The sequence below is a fragment of the Haliotis rufescens genome, unplaced genomic scaffold, assembly GCF_023055435.1.
Source record: "Haliotis rufescens isolate VD_foot unplaced genomic scaffold, xgHalRufe1.0.p SCAF_6, whole genome shotgun sequence".
Taxonomy (NCBI): domain Eukaryota; kingdom Metazoa; phylum Mollusca; class Gastropoda; order Lepetellida; family Haliotidae; genus Haliotis; species Haliotis rufescens.
The window spans coordinates 57,891,359-57,907,850 of NW_025964334.1; the positions used below are offsets into that span (position 1 = coordinate 57,891,359).

Below are 16,492 nucleotides of genomic sequence, written 5' to 3' on the forward strand. Positions count from 1 at the left end.
CTGGACAAGACAATCCACTGACATCATGAGCATTTGGGATACGATAACAAGCAAGTCTGACCCCCCGATCCCGTTTGTCGCCTCTTACACAAGCATGGGTTGCTGAAGACCAATTGTAACCCGAATCTTCACGGGTTTATTACTTTAGTGAACGCACGAGCAGGGTATGGCCCTGACAAACCGAGGATCACAATCAAGGTGAATGTGAGAATCGAACCCACCTCATGTGATTCGGGTCGGCTAGGGGCCACAACTCTGCACAACGAAATGCGGCACCTCCGACGTTTGGGACACCGGTGCGTCCCGTACGATAGGGTTGCGACCGGGTACGAAAACTGAACTCGAATACCCGGCAGACAATACCCGAACCGGACTCGAGTACCCGTAGTTCAATGTTGTCCCACTTGTTTGTAATGCTTTTGCGAATAAAAGGTCATCAAACATCTATTAATCTGTTCTAAGGTTTTATGTTTTTTATTAAATGCCTGCACGGCGTACCTAAAACCTCAAGTGACGCAGAATATCAAAGTAATCTGGCGCCAGTCATTGAGCACTGTCACCAAAACAGGCGTGAGCGGGAAACGGCAAGATCACATGACTGCCTGACACGTGAGTCGTGACATGGGTAATAAATCGATATGTGTCTGAGTGATCTAGGCTTGTATTGTAATTTGTAACATTGCACTATTTCAGTATTTCGTAAAATGATTTCGACAATAATGACAAACACAAGTAACATTAGATTTCACATTTTTATTGAACAGATCAGCAAATTATTGAAAACTAGTTTTATGTTGAAATAGTCCAACAGAACAACTTTTCTGTTTTTTTTATCACGCTGAAGCATAAAGAGCAAAACTTGCAACTTTGAACAACCTAATTTGTTTTTTAACCGAACAAAAATAAAAAAATCAGTGATCATGAAAAGTTATCAAACGAATTTTAACTAACACTTGTGGAATGTCATTTGTGAGTTCTTATCACCACAACATGGACTTTCTCATTGTACGCCTGTCTCATGGAAAGTACTAAATCAGATCTGGTAAGTATCAGATCTAGACTACTGAGAACGGACTTAATTCATGATGATTGCATAACTATCTCCCCTAAACGGGTACTCGAGTCCTGAAAATTGGACTCGAGTACCCGTCGCAACCCTACCGTGCGAGGTAACAGTTTCACACAATACACATTCCTATGCAGGCCGAGAGGGGACATCGCTTTCTCGCCTTCAGTTATGACCGCGATAAAGCTGTAAAACGAGACGAGAAAGCGATACGAGACGAGAAAGCGACAGCACGAGACGAGAATCGCTTTCGTAATTGAAGGCGAGAAAGCGATGTCCCCCCTCGGCCACAAAGCATTCGGCAGTTGAAGACTCAGTTCTGTGAAAACATTCCCTCCTCTAACACACGCACGCACGCACGCACGCACGCACGCACGCACGCACGCACGCACACGTACGTTTGTTACATTTTACAAGTACGCACACCCACACACTTTTGGGTAACGGAGTTTTGGACAGGTTGTTCAACTATTTAGTGACGCAACAATGACAAATACAGAAGAAAGAGAATGCTGTGCTGGAAAAGTGTTTCAGTGTGGTTGACTATTGACGCATGATAAATGACAGTTCCAGCACTTCTATCTGAGTCGTCCAAATGTCTTGTCTTGTTTCATGGTGTATAGATCAATTTAGCAGATAAAGGCTTACTCACTTACACAGGAAATGTTGGTGGGTTTGTCGCCTCCATTTGTTTTGTTCATTGTCACGTGGCAGTCGAGATTGTTGTAAGTTTATTTGGAGGGTTTTTCACTGGCAGCAAATGGTTGAAGAGCTGGTAAAATATCGAGTGCTGTAGCAGCCAGTTTTGAACAGGAAGCGTGATTAGAGTCCCCTGGTTGTTTATAAACACGACAGCTTCGATCGTTTGACAAGTTTCGGCCTTTTAGGCCTAGGCGTACATCGCATGCCAAGTACGGACATGATACCTATCTGAAAACAGACTCCAACACTTCTCCGGATTCAGGAACAGAGACAGGCTTGGTTCAAGACATTGGACGGGGAATAATTATGGACATTCGTGAAAGCACTGACATATGTTGAATGTGAGTGAGTGAGTGAGATGGGTTTAACGCCGCTTTTTAACAATATTCCAGTTATATCGCGGCGTGTCAGCTTAATGTGGGAGGAAAGCCCGAAGTGATGCAGGTCTCAGACGTTTACCACTTCGGTGAAACCCACGAGCACGGGTATGGTGCTGACAAACCTAGAAACATAATTGGGGCGAACCGGGATTCGAACCCACAATCATAGGTTTCTGGCGTGCCCAAGGGACGCAGCTCTGCACAGCGAATCGCGGCGCCTTAGACGACTGGGCCACCCGTGCCCCCGGACATATGTTGAAGGGCTGCTGTTACCGGTTTTTATAGTAAATCTACTACTGCGTGGTTCAGTATAATTCACTGGCTATTCAAAAAGAAACGCACAGGTAGTATGTTTTGGTTTGGTTCTTTGTTTTGCGCCGCACTCAGCAATATTCCAGCTATATGACGGCGGTCTGTAAATGACCGAGTCAGGACCAGACAATCCAGTGATTGAGCATCGATCCAAGCAGATGGGATCGATGGCATACTTCAACCAAGGCAGCGAGCCTGACCTCCCGATCCCGCTAGTCGCCTCTTACGGCAAGCATAGTCGCCTTTTACGGCAAGCATGGGTTGCTGAAGACCTATTCTACCCCGGATCTTCACGTGTCAGGTAGTATGTAGTTCATTGAACCTGACTACACACAAAATCCGGTATATAAATTGGATATATGTTATTGAAAAATGTAGGCGGCCTGATATTCGACAAACGGTGCGTCAAAACGCATCCATTGTCGATTTGCAATGTTTTAAACGGCATTGTTTTCACACTTGTTCAAAATCTTTTTTGAAGAGTGTATGTAACAGTTTCTGGGTAAACCTTTGCGTTTCAATTTGGAAATGACCTTTCAGCATCTCCCACGCAACAGAACTACGTGAGTATAATGTTGGACGTATTAATACGTCAGTCTGTGCTTCCCACCTAGATAGATGCGTCCACCGCCAAAAGTTAGGTTGTTGGTTTGTTGTTTAACGCTGCACTCAGCAATATTCCAGCTATATGACGGCTGTCTGTAAATAATCTAGTCTGGACCAAACAATCCAGTGATTAATATCATGAGCATCGATCCACGCAATTGGGATCGATGACATGCATCAACCAAGTCAGCGAGCCTGACCACCCGATCCCGTTAGTCGCCTTTTACGACAAGCATAGTCACCTTTTACGGCAAGCATAGGTTGCTGAAGACCTATTCTACCCCGGAATCTTCACTGGTCCCAAAAGTTAGGTACAGTTATCTCAAAGACAACCAGAACCTTTCCGACAGAGACAGATATCAGGTTCGCAGATCCAAGAATCTGCCCTAACAATTTTCCCAACGGACTAGAGTTTGACACAATCCTCGGACACAGTGTTATCTCGTTCCGCCGAAGGCCTGGGTTCCATTCCATACATAGTACGATGTACAAAGCCCCCATTTCCGGTGTTCTCCGACGTCATATTGCTGGAAAACTGATAAGAGAATTCTCATTCAAATCAGAGTTAGTGAGTGAGTATTGTTTTACGCCGCTTTAAGCAATATTCCAGCAATATCACGGCGGGTGACACCAGAAATGGACTTCACATATTGTACCCATCATTCAAATCAGATCTTAGTTCTTGCTGCCTCTACACAAAGTTCTAAGGACATCCCATTACTGGTCACGTTTACCCGTTGTGTGAAAGTCATGTTGGGAAAGGTCAAGGTCGACTTCCAACGTCGTCGGACGATTAAGGTCGACCAGACTGGCAAGTCCTAGTCCTTATGAGAATTTTCATTTTTGACCTTAAATGCGACCTTGAGCACAACACTTCGGTGTCTTGGCCACATTTCCGACCAAATATCAAAATTGTCTGACGGGTCTCAGACCTTGCCAAACGAAGTTTTAGATTACTTGGACGGCTCTAAGATGCTTGTATACTGGTTTTTGTCGCCCCCAAAACGCCGCGTGAAAAAGGTGGGAAAGATCAAAACTTTATCGGAGGGTCAAGGTCGACACGCTTGGTGAGTTTCAAGTCGTTATGACAATATTCATTTCTTACCTTAAATGCGACCTTGAGCACAACACAACTGGCCCCCTAACCCATCGTGAAAAAGATGGCAAAGGTCAAAGTTCGACTGTTAATGTGGTGGGAGGGTCAAGGCCGACCCGCCTGTCGAGTTCAAGTCTTTTTTTTAATTCATTTTTTTTTATTCACTTCAAGAGTGGTTACATGGCAAGATAAACATCTTTGGTAGACAATAAACATTTGTGGTACAGACGTCAAGTGTTGGCAAAAGATGTACATTCCTGGTATTATTGTTGGTTGGTTGGTTGGTTTGTTGTTTAACGCAGCACTCAGCAATATTCCAGCTATATGACGGCGGTCTGTAAATAATCGAGTCTGGACCAGACAATCCAGTGATTAATATCATGAGCATCGATTCACGCAATTGGGATCGATGACATGCATCAACCAAGTCAGCGAGCCTGACCACCTGATCCCGTTAGTCGCCTTTTACGACAGGCATGGGTTGCTGAAGATCTATTCTACCCCGGATCTTCACAGGTCTGGTATTATTGTAAATGTACATAGGTATTATTGACCTTAAATATATGTATGATGCAAAGGATGTACAAGAAAGTTGTGAGAACAGTATTGATCAATGCAGCAAAGATCACAGGATTTTATAGTTAATGCATTCTTAAGAAGTATCTCCATTTCTTTTCAAACATATTCAGTTTGTTGCTTCTTTTAGCAATTAATTTTTCAATGTGGCACTGAATCATTGTAATTGTTTTTTTATACTGGATAAATAAATATGTCTTTTTGCTAAAGTTATGACATGGTTTAAAAGTTTGTCACCTGATATTGAATCAATAAAAATTATATTTCATCTAGGATTATTGGATGATCATAAATTTGTTCCATATACACTCTTAAGTCTTGTACACAAGTGAAAAATACATGTTGTCAATCTTCTCTACTAGATTGACAAAAGCAACAAATAACATCGTCAACTAATTTCATTTTTAGCAATTCTTTCTTAGTATTAATTGCTCTATGCAAAAATCTATATTGAAAATCTAACAGTTTTACATCTTTGGTACAATGTCCAAATATATAAATAACTTTGTTCCATTGAATAGTCTGTCATGATATATCTTCCCATTTCCTGTAGATTCTTAAATGAGATATGTTACATGAAATAAAAACATCATAAAACATTCTTCCACCTTTGGATGGTTTCCGTAATGTTTTTAAACAGTTACCTAGGTCTTGATTATAAAGATATTTAGTTGGTACATCAGAAATTAGCCTTCTCAAATTATGAGGGATATTAAATATCATTTTTTTTGTGATCTAAAAAGGTACCCTTAATATCATATACATTCTTTAAACACTCTAAAAACATAATTCCATATTAATTACATATATCTTTAATTTTATGGATACCTTTTTTATACCAACTCTTAATAATCAGTTTTTCATTGTTAAATTTAGGGTTAAGCCACAACGGTTGTGACAATATATCATAATATTCATCACTAATGACAAAACATTTATAGTATTTGACCCAAGCTGTCAACACATCTTTCCAAAAAGGATTTTCATGGTTGCTATACTTTTGTTTGTTTATATATTTCTTAAGCAATGAAAGTTTTAAAATGTTATTGAATTTACAAATATCAATCATTCTTAAACCGCCATTCTCATATTTATTTGTCGATGATCTTTTTATCTTGTCCTTTTTATTTTTGCAAATGAAATCATCAAATAGTTTGGTTAAAGCCTTCATAAAATCTTCTACTGTTGACATTGCTAATGATTTAACATCTGTTATTTTACAAATTAAAGTTAAGTTGATTTTTTCTCCAGTTTTCTAATAATCGTTTTATATTTTCTAGTCTCTTACAGGTATTAATTACCCAAAGGTCATTTAATTAATCATTTAGGGCAATACCTAGTACATGAAAATTACCATTGTGCCAATCTAATTTTTTGTGTGAACAAAATGTAATACTACTGCCTGACATGGAACCTAACCATAGGACCTTAGTTTTGTCAATATTGATCTTTAGACCAGACATATTATAAAATGTATCAAGTATATTAAGCGCATAACATTGACTATGTTCAGATCCATCTAAACATAATTCTGTATCATCAGCATATTGATCAATTTTGTATTCATTATCATTTAGTCTGATTCCTTTAATTTTATCATTTGTTCTAATCATTATGCCTAAAATTTCTGCCACAAGAGAGGGGCGGTCGGGTAGCCTAGTGGTTAAAGCGTTCGCTCGTCACGCCGAAGACCCGGGTTCGACATATTTTGTTGGTTTTTCGCCTTCTCATACCAGTTAATTCTGTTTCTTATATTAATTCCTTGAATTTCTTCTTCTTTAATTTTTTCAAATTTATTTTTCAATTGGCTGAATTCATTTAATTTATTTTCATTAATGTTTTGGAAATCTTTTCTAATAATATCCTCTATCTTAGAAATATTATTTTCAAGTTTTTCATGTTCTATATTTATTTATCTTTTTAAATGCAGAGAAAGAAATAGATTTTCCTCTAATTTTCATCAACAATGTTTCTCGGTAGAGAGAATCGTTTATTGATAATTTAAAATCTTTTGTCATCAACAATGTTATCATTAATAAAAGATTTATCCTTGTATTCATTTTTTTGTCTCTGCAATTGTATTTTTGACAAGATCAATACAATCTTTTGGATATAAAGGAGAGGTATTAAATGTCCATTATCCGTTCCCCCTATCTTCATTTCCAGCCTTTGTTAGAGCACGGACCTATACAAGTCCGTGGTTAGAGTGAGGGAAATAACGGAGAGATCCAATGTGCATCCTTGTCTATCCTCATCTAATATATCTTGTGAGGTTAGGATTTTGTTGTTGGCGGGGATTTTTTTTCCACAATGTATATTTATTTTCTTCTTTATTCAGTTGTCTCCAAACATTCAGAAGATCTAGTTCTTCAATTTTATCCATTAATAATTTTCTTGCTTTTGAATTATTTACATGTTTGTAGTTTTCAAGATCTACATTTGGGTTTAACACTACATTCCAGACTGGTGAATATCTGGTGTAGAATAGCTCTTCTGCCGTGAAAGGCGACTATGCTTGTTGTAAGAGGCGACTAACGGGATCGGGTGGCCAGGCTCCCTGACTTGGTTGATGCATGTCATCAATCCCATTTGCGTGGATCAATGCTCATGATATCATTCACTGGATTGTCTGGCCCAGACTCGATTATTTACAGACCGCCGTCATATAGCTGGAATATTGTTGTGCGGCTTTAAACAACAAAACAACAACTAAATTCCAATCCCCACAAATGACCGTCGAGCCATTGTCAAATTCTGCCCTTTTTGGTCATTTGTGGGGAGCGTCCGCGACCCATCTTACTTCAATTGCACTTACCATCCAATTGTTTCCAATTTTAGGGCCCATCATTGCTGAAAATGTGCAGGGGTATCTGGTTTTGCAAAATTGCGCAGCTACATGCATTTGTGTCTGATGTTGGAATTTGATGTTGGAATTTGGACTGACCTTCACCCAGACAAACTTTCACAGGAGTCATTCAAACTGGGTTTTGCAAGAATTTGACTCTGCAAGGAGGTAACACAACAGGAGAAGAAGTACAGACTTATTCACTTCCAGAACCTGATGAGATTCTCTGTTTTACATGGTTTTGGCAGGGCTCGAGATTATCATTACTCTGTCTTACGTGACTTTGAAATAGGGTACTTGAGTCGGGAAGATCAACCTGGCATAGAAGGTATATCATGGACAGCCTTACAGAAGGGTCCCGGTAGTGGGTCAAGATCTGGGTCAAGACATGGCGAGAAGGAAGATGACAGTTTCTTATATTCAGCAAGGATTAAAGTCAAAGATTCCGGAAAATTTGAACAGATGATATACTGGAGATACAACAATGAGATGGCGGATGGTGGAGATTGCCAAACTTTTCCAAAGGGGACATGCTTGTGTTGCTTGTGAGAGTAGAGGGTTCTTCCACAAGCACAAGGCTGAACTTGAGTGTTCCAAGGCCAAACAAGATGCTTGAGTGGTGGCAATTATGATTACTGTATCTTACCTTTCTCTTTATTAATTCCCATAATTTGGTCCAGGTGAGGTGAGGTGAGGTGAAATTGGGTTTAACGTCTCGTCCAAGATTATTGCACTTATATAGCGACGTGCATGCACATGTGTGTGTGTGGCTGCTTGTACTAGTCCGGACTGATGCCGATTTATAGTGCTAGCTCACTGAGATACCATGCCGCAGTTTAACATGAATACCCCACTCAGACACAGTATACTGACTCCGAGCCGACCAGTCCTTGTTTTAGCCCCTTAATGTCGAGCGCCAGACAGGGTAACAACAAGTACCATCTTTTAACGTCTTTTGGTATGACGCGGCCGGGGATCGAACCCCGGACCTTCTGCTCTCTGGGCGGACGCTCTACCACAAGACCACGGAGGCGGCAATTTGGTCCAGGAATGAGGAAGATAATACTGTTGGGGACAGAAAATACCTGTACCTTTAAGACTGAATATTGTGCTGTGGTGTCATTATTGATGTGCACATAAAGTCAGTGTTCTAACCCACTAAGCCACACTTGTCAGAGGGGTAGCCACACTTGTTAGAGGGGTAGCCACACTTGTTAGAGGGGTAGACACACTTGTCAGAGGGGTAGCCATACTTGTTTGAGGGGTAGCCACACTTGTCCGAGGGGTAGCCACACTTGTCCGAGGGGTAGCCACACTGGTCAGAGGGGTAGCCACACTTGTCAGAAGGGTAGCCACACTTGTTAGAGGGGTAGCCACACTTGTCAGAGGGGTAGCCACACTTGTCAGAGGGGTGGCCACACTTGTCAGAGGGGTGGCCACACTTGTCAGAGGGGTAGCCACACTTGTCAGAGGGGTGGCCACACTTGTCAGAGGGGTAGCCACACTTGTCAGAGGGGTAGACACACTTGTCAGAGGGGTAGCCACACTTGTCAGAGGGGTAGACACACTTGTCAGAGGGATAGACACACTTGTCAGAGGGGTAGACACACTTGTCAGAGGGGTAGCCACACTTGTCAGAGGGGTAAACACACTTGTCAGAGGGGTAGCCACACTTGTCAGAGGGGTAAACACACTTGTCAGAGGGGTAGCCACACTTGTCAGAGGGGTAGCCACACTTGTCAGAAGGGTAGACACACTTGTCAGAGGGGTAGCCACACTTGTCAGAGGGGTAAACACACTTGTCAGAGGGGTAGCCACACTTGTCAGAGGGGTAGCCACACTTGTCAGAAGGGTAGACACACTTGTCAGAGGGGTAGACACACTTGTCACAGGGGTAGCCACACTTGTCAGAGGGGTAGCCACACTTGTCAGAAGGGTAGCCACACTTGTCAGAGGGGTAGCCACACTTGTCAGAAGGGTAGCCGCACTTGTCAGAGGGGTAGACACACTTGTCAGAGGGGTAGCCACACTTGTCAGAGGGGTAGTCACACTTGTCAGAGGGGTAGACACACTTGTCAGAGGGGTAGACACACTTGTCAGAGGGGTAGCCACAAAGACGTGATCAAGACTACCAGTTGTTTGACTTCCATTTTTGTCGAAGCCTCGGTGGCTGAGTGGGTTAGAACGCTGACTTTGTGAGCTGGCGATTAGGTGCCTCACTCTGACAGTGTGGGTTGAAATCCCGGATGGGACTCAACCGCACAATGTACGAGAACCTGTACATTACTAAGTAAGTGTTATCCTTTGTTACATTTGACCACTCTCTATATGGCATTGTGTGTTCATCCCTGATGATTGTCTCACATTTGTGTGTGACTGGCAGCATCAGTTACATCAGCTTCAGATGAATGTTACAGGGGCCCAGGAGACTGCGTATTCCACAGGACACTCTACCGATGTTTCTCACTGGAACACATGTTTTGCCTTATGTTTGTACTTTCAGTTGTTACCTGTGCCTGCGTCTCTCAAGGTCATGGTTTTGTTCCTGCAATGTATGAGCTGGACTGTGTCATCGTATAATATGTCAGTAACATTGTGTCTGGTGTAAGACAGTGACGTGCATGGACTGGTTTCACATTTACATGAAGCATCGAAGGTTTTTACTACTCATCTAAGAGGTCTGAGGAGGCAAACAGATTTGGAACTTCTGACTTCAACGGAACACCCTAGAAGATATCTTGGCTACCCGGTAGGATGCGATGATTGTGGTGGTTAACCTTCTAGCGCCTAACAGGCAGTTGGGTTGTATACTCCCCAGGGAGCTGAGAATGATTGTTGAATGCACACTGATCCATTGATCCAAATTTCATACTCTGTCATACAGACCCAGAAACAAATATAAGCAATAAAGCCCCTGTAAGTCTATATTAGTGGGCAAGTCTAGATTACTGCATTATCTGAAAATGAAGAGTCTCTGGGCTCCTTTTTATTATATTTTTATTAAGATAATTTAACTGTTTTTTTCTGTAAGATATGTTCATATCAGAGACTAGATGTTAGTCTACAAATTTCACTACGTTTTGAACATGGTCATATGTAGGTTTTTCAATATGGCTGCCATGGCATCAATACTGAATATCAGATTCAAACCTGTTGGACAAACTGAAGTGTGGTCATTGGAGGGACAACCATGTGAAGTTTCAGTTTGGGTCCTGTTACTGCAGAGGAGATGATTACTGTATGACACACAACGGACTGACAGGTCTAGGCATAAGTCCACTTCACTTTCCGTCAGGTGTTAGCTCGTCACGTAGACCGGGGTTCGATTCCCGACATGGGTACAATGTGTGAAGCCCATTTCTGGTGTCCCCGCTGTGATATTGCTGGAATATGAGCTAAAGAGACATTTTGTTCTGCCAGAACTATTTTATGCCTTTTCACAACGTTAACATTGCAATCATGGACTTATGGAACACATTATCCTTTGATATAGGAGTGAGTGAGTGAGTGAGTGAGTGAGTTGGGTTTTCCACTGCTTTAAACAGTATTCCAGTTACATCACTGTGCGTATAGCAATGCATGTCTTGGAAATTTGTAAAGTCATGAGCTGATGAGCCTAGAAACATAGTCGGAGTGAAAAAGAATTTGAACCCACGATCTAGGTTTCTGGCATGCCCAAGGGACACAACTCTGCACAGCAAATTGCGACACCTTAGACGACTAGGCCACCCGTGCAACCCGTGCCCCCCCTTGATACAGTAACAAAAACAACATCAACTCGTGGATTCAGGTTAAATCTGTTTATTCCCATTGTCCAGAAACAAACCCACACGTCCACCATGCGTGAAGGACTAGCTACAAGCCGAGTACATTTCACCCATCACTCTACAAGCGTTCGGACAGGCACTTGACATACAGATGTCCAACATAGGTCACGGCGCTTTAACAATGTCGTCCCACTCTTTGTGTTACTGATCAACAATCTGTTCAATGAATATATAGTCCCTGTGTTAAAATAATACTGAAGAGAAACAGATTAAAAGAATACACCAATTCAAGATTTGTTTGCTTCTGGTTAAAAAAGAGCATTGGTAAATAAAGTTTGTACGTTGTTTTAAAAAAATCAACTTTTGGGAATAAAAAAAATAATTCACAATAATTATTGTTACCAATGTAAAAACAAGTATCTTAGACATTCAAGAATTTTGAAATCTTATTAAATGAGTAAATCTCTGAGATATCAAGATTTTTTGTCAACACGCAAACATTATAGCCCAAAATTATGGTTATCCAAAGGCTTATGGAAAATATTAGCTCTGTACACTCGAGTTCTTAATATGAAAGTATTTGTAAACGTGCAACATCCTCCATACATATCATAAAACAAAGAGGGAACGATCAACTTCAACAGAACCCTTACTCAGCAAATATCAACAGTTGTGGGTTATCTCCCCTACAACGGCATCGGACATAACAATCACACACTGCTACATGTGGAACAACTAGTCACGAGTCTGTGGCGACACCTACATGAACTATCATACAATGCTAATGAACTGCAAATGACTTCATAAAAATTCATGTACACTTATTCACATATATTTCAAAACTATGAAATGATATCAAAACAATATGTTGAAATAATAAATATTCATTTTCAAGTTTGTTCTACATCAATTCCACAATAGATAGTGTTCAAGTCATATTCCTTAATGCCGTGATGAACTTGCCGACTTTCTAGATAGAATACATATATACACTATTTACATAATCACACACATAACTTTCCAATATTTCATACAAATTGAAATCAAATCTTCCATTATTAAAGCAGAATTTATTAAAGGTAATCAAGCTTACTTTAATAGAATTCAGGTTGAATTTAACAAACTTGATTTCAATTCTTGCTAAAAACTCTTTCAATCTGACTAGTCAACATATAAATGATAACATAAATAATACAATACACAAATATGTACTCGTCTATTATACAAATCAGTGTTGAGGTTAAACATAGGACTGGAAGCACTATTGGGCAAATTAACATGACTAGCACCTGCTCTATCGACCTGTCTGACTGCACCAGAAAAACAATATATGACCACAATTGGTGTCTTTAAGAGTCCCTCGACCCAGATACCAAGGCCCCGACCACCATGGGTGTCTAAAGAGTCCCTCGACCCAGATACCAAGGCCCCGACCACCATGGGTGTCTAAAGAGTTTCCAGACCCAGATACCAAGGCCCCGACCACCATGGGTGTCTTTAAGAGTTTCCAGACCCAGATACCAAGGCCCCGACCACCATGGGTGTCTAAAGAGTCCCTCGACCCAGATATCAAGGCCCTGACCACCATGGGTGTCTAAAGAGTCCCTTGACCCAGATACCAAGGCCCCGACCACCATGGGTGTCTAAAGAGTTTCCAGACCCAGATACCAAGGCCCCGACCACCATGGGTGTCTTTAAGAGTTTCCAGACCCAGATACCAAGGCCCTGACCACCATGGGTGTCTTTAAGAGTTTCCAGACCCAGATACCAAGGCCCTGACCACCATGGGTGTCTTTAAGAGTTTCCAGACCCAGATATCAAGGCCCTGACCACCATGGGTGTCTTTAAGAGTCCCTCGACCTAGATACCAAGGCCCTGACCACCATGGGTGTCTTTAAGAGTTTCCAGACCCAGATATCAAGGCCCTGACGACCATGGGTGTCTTTAAGAGTCCCTCGACCCAGATACCAAGGCCCCGACCACCATGGGTGTCTAAAGAGTTTCCAGACCCAGATACCAAGGCCCCGACCACCATGGGTGTCTAAAGAGTTTCCAGACCCAGATACCAAGGCCCTGACCACCATGGGTGTCTTTAAGAGTCCCTCCACCCAGATACCAAGGCCCTGACCACCATGGGTGTCTAAAGAGTCCCTCGACCCAGATACCAAGGCCCCGACCACCATGGGTGTCTAAAGAGTTTCCAGACCCAGATACCAAGGCCCTGACCACCATGGGTGTCTAAAGAGTCTCCAGACCCAGATACCAAGACTAGTTCACCAGAGTCATTAGAATCAGAAAGCAAGAGCCTGACTACACAGAATGTCTTACAAATTCTCCTGAATTAGAAAATGAGGTGTTGACTATACCGGTAAGTTTCTTAAAGATGTTGTCCCCTTCAGCCTGACCACCACAGTTTATCTTAAGGGGACTTATCTCCATAAAATATGCTGGGTCTGCATTATATAAAACAAGTTCCTTGTGAGGAACTATAGACCTTATGTGAGGTCAATACCTGGTTTTATTGACCTTGTATTGACCTCGTATAACGCCTATCATTGTTTTATTATATAATATAGAGACAAAAGTTACACCCCAGAGACATCTGATTGGCTTAGGTTTGGGAAATACAACTTCTGGGTAATTCCCATTCTATTTTTAGTAACTCAAGTCAAAACCCTAAATTATCAGACCTGACTTCAAGTCAATGTGTGTTTTTGTCAAATGATCACTTCTTGGCCAATGACTATGATGGAAAACTTTGCATTATGTAATGAAATCCATTTTCGCCTTGAGTGGTGACCACATATAAACATGGACGACACCATCACGGTCAGGATGACGGCACGGATGTTGGTTAACCTATGGTGATCATGGCTCGGTAGGTAAATGTGTTATATCACGGGTACTATCATGACGAGTGATGCTATAATGAGAAATATTCAACATCTTTTAAAAGCTGATAACATCAAATATTCTTGGTTGACAGAGAGGACAAATTCTCTTTTTATAAATTAACCTAAAGGCAGACTCTCATTCAAAATGTCTCTGTGTAGACAAACACAGTAGAAACCTCTGCTAAATAAATCAGCATTAAGACATACCAGCTATACCTGCAAACAATATTCCCCCGACTGTGAAACCCAGTCCTCCTGTGACAGTATCAGAAGTCTTACCGGGGAGTCATAAAACATGTGTTAGATATCACCATATAACTTACACAGAGCTTGTGTCATTGACAATAAGTACAATTAAGCCTGGGCCACTACCGAGGAACAATCTCCCTTTTAGGTAAGTAGAGCTTCGACCAGATTGACCACTAGGATTCAACCGTCTGGTTTAAACACTTTAATGAGGCCAGACTGATGTAATTGCTTGTTGACCTGAATATTATATAAAAACCAGACACCCAAACAGCAAAAGCTATAGATCTGTATCTGCAGCCTTTATACACCTGTTCTACGATCTGCATTAAATATGTGGCGGCCTGGTGTAGAAAACGTTCTATTGCCCCCATGGCACGAGGTCACATGGTCAATGCACAATCGTCACCTTAGTGGTGCTGCTTCTTACACATCTAATGCTGGAACGTCTTGTATTCAATGGAAGGGAATATTTGTCACAAAACACTATGCTGCTTTAGCTGAACGTATAAACAGTAATCAGTTATTCACATGTTGGTCATTTTCAAACTATACACAAAATTTCAATGGTTTTCCTTGTGTTGAATGCTTTGTAACACTTTTTAATCTTTGCGTTTAAATTACTAAACTGATATTATGTCATTAAAAGTCTTTGTATTCTTGGCATCTGTTGTTTGTTTGTTGATTAACGCCACACTGCAATATTCCAGCCATACCATATTAACCTGGAAATAATCCAGACAAACAATCCAGTGACTGACACGCCGTGAGCACGATCCATGTCATCGGGGAAAGGGACACAACCACGTGACCGAGCCTGGCCACCCGAACCTATAGTCACAAGGAACAGAGTGGACCAGCCTATTTCAACCAGGATCTCCATTGGGTGCCTGGTCCATAGGAGGATCCAGAGGGTCCGGCCCCATCCTTTGAAAACCAAACGTAGTATGTTGAAGGCAGTAGTGACAGAGAGGATTTTGATATTTTCGACCCCTCCCTTTGGACAATGCTGGACCCGCCCTTGTGGTATCCATGTTTCATAGCCTTACAATGGACATCGGTCATTCTGTTCCCATGTATATCATCAGTAGGGAAGATCCGGGGTAGAATAGGTCTTCAGCAACCCATGCTTACCGTTAAAAGCGACTATGCTTGTCGTAAAAGGCGACTAACAGATCGGGTGGTCAGGCTTGCTGACTTGGTTGATGCATGTCATCAATCTCAATTGTGTGGATCGATGCTCATGATGTCTGTCACTGGATTGTCTGGTCCAGACTCGATTATTTAGTCCGCAATCTCATAACTGGAATATTGCTGAGTGCGGCGTTAAACAACAAACAAACAAAAAATCAGTAGGGATATAAAAAATACAAAATTTGGACGAATTGTCAACACATTGCCAGTAAATACTTCACATAGTAGATAAGAGTAAACAATGTAGGTATATACATATATATGCAAGGTGACATTGTATTGTCAGTGAGTGGCTGTGGAAGAAGCTGCAGAGTATTAGGAATAGTAAAGCTGCATCAAGGGGTGCAGAAGTATTGAGATTCAATATGTCCACATTTCAAAGTTCTGAAAAAAAAACTGAAATGAGACTGATAGTAGTAGATGAGAATGGATTGAAAAATGTTCTCATAACACTGAGATCGTGAAAACAAAGATATTGCACAATTTGGGTAATATCAAATGAAAATGAAGTGATTTTAGTTTCAAAATTTTGTTGGTTCATCCTCATGAGTAATGAGTAATTAAAACTTTAAAGAATGGTCAATGACATCATCAGCGACACATTCTTACCGGGAATAGTAGCGGAGATACAAATGAGATATGAAATGAAAATGTTGCGTTGAGCAATGCCAGAACATATGGTTCGACTCTTCACGTGGGAATTCTTGCTGCGAAACTGTGATGTAATGTTCTCGAAAATAATCACTCTCAGATTTATCTAACAAAAGACAGAATCGGAGATGTGATCATGTGATACACTGAGCACCAA

General features: G+C 41.3%; 1 long non-coding RNA gene across 1 annotated transcript; it reads right to left on the minus strand.

The window, feature by feature from the left end:
* Positions 1-11,368: 11,368 nt before the first annotated feature.
* Positions 11,369-15,702, minus strand: LOC125374669. Its single transcript, XR_007218726.1, has 2 exons — positions 13,360-15,702; positions 11,369-13,210 (listed from the first exon to the last, which is right to left on the minus strand). It is a non-coding gene; the product is annotated as an uncharacterized LOC125374669 (long non-coding RNA).
* Positions 15,703-16,492: the final 790 nt, after the last annotated feature.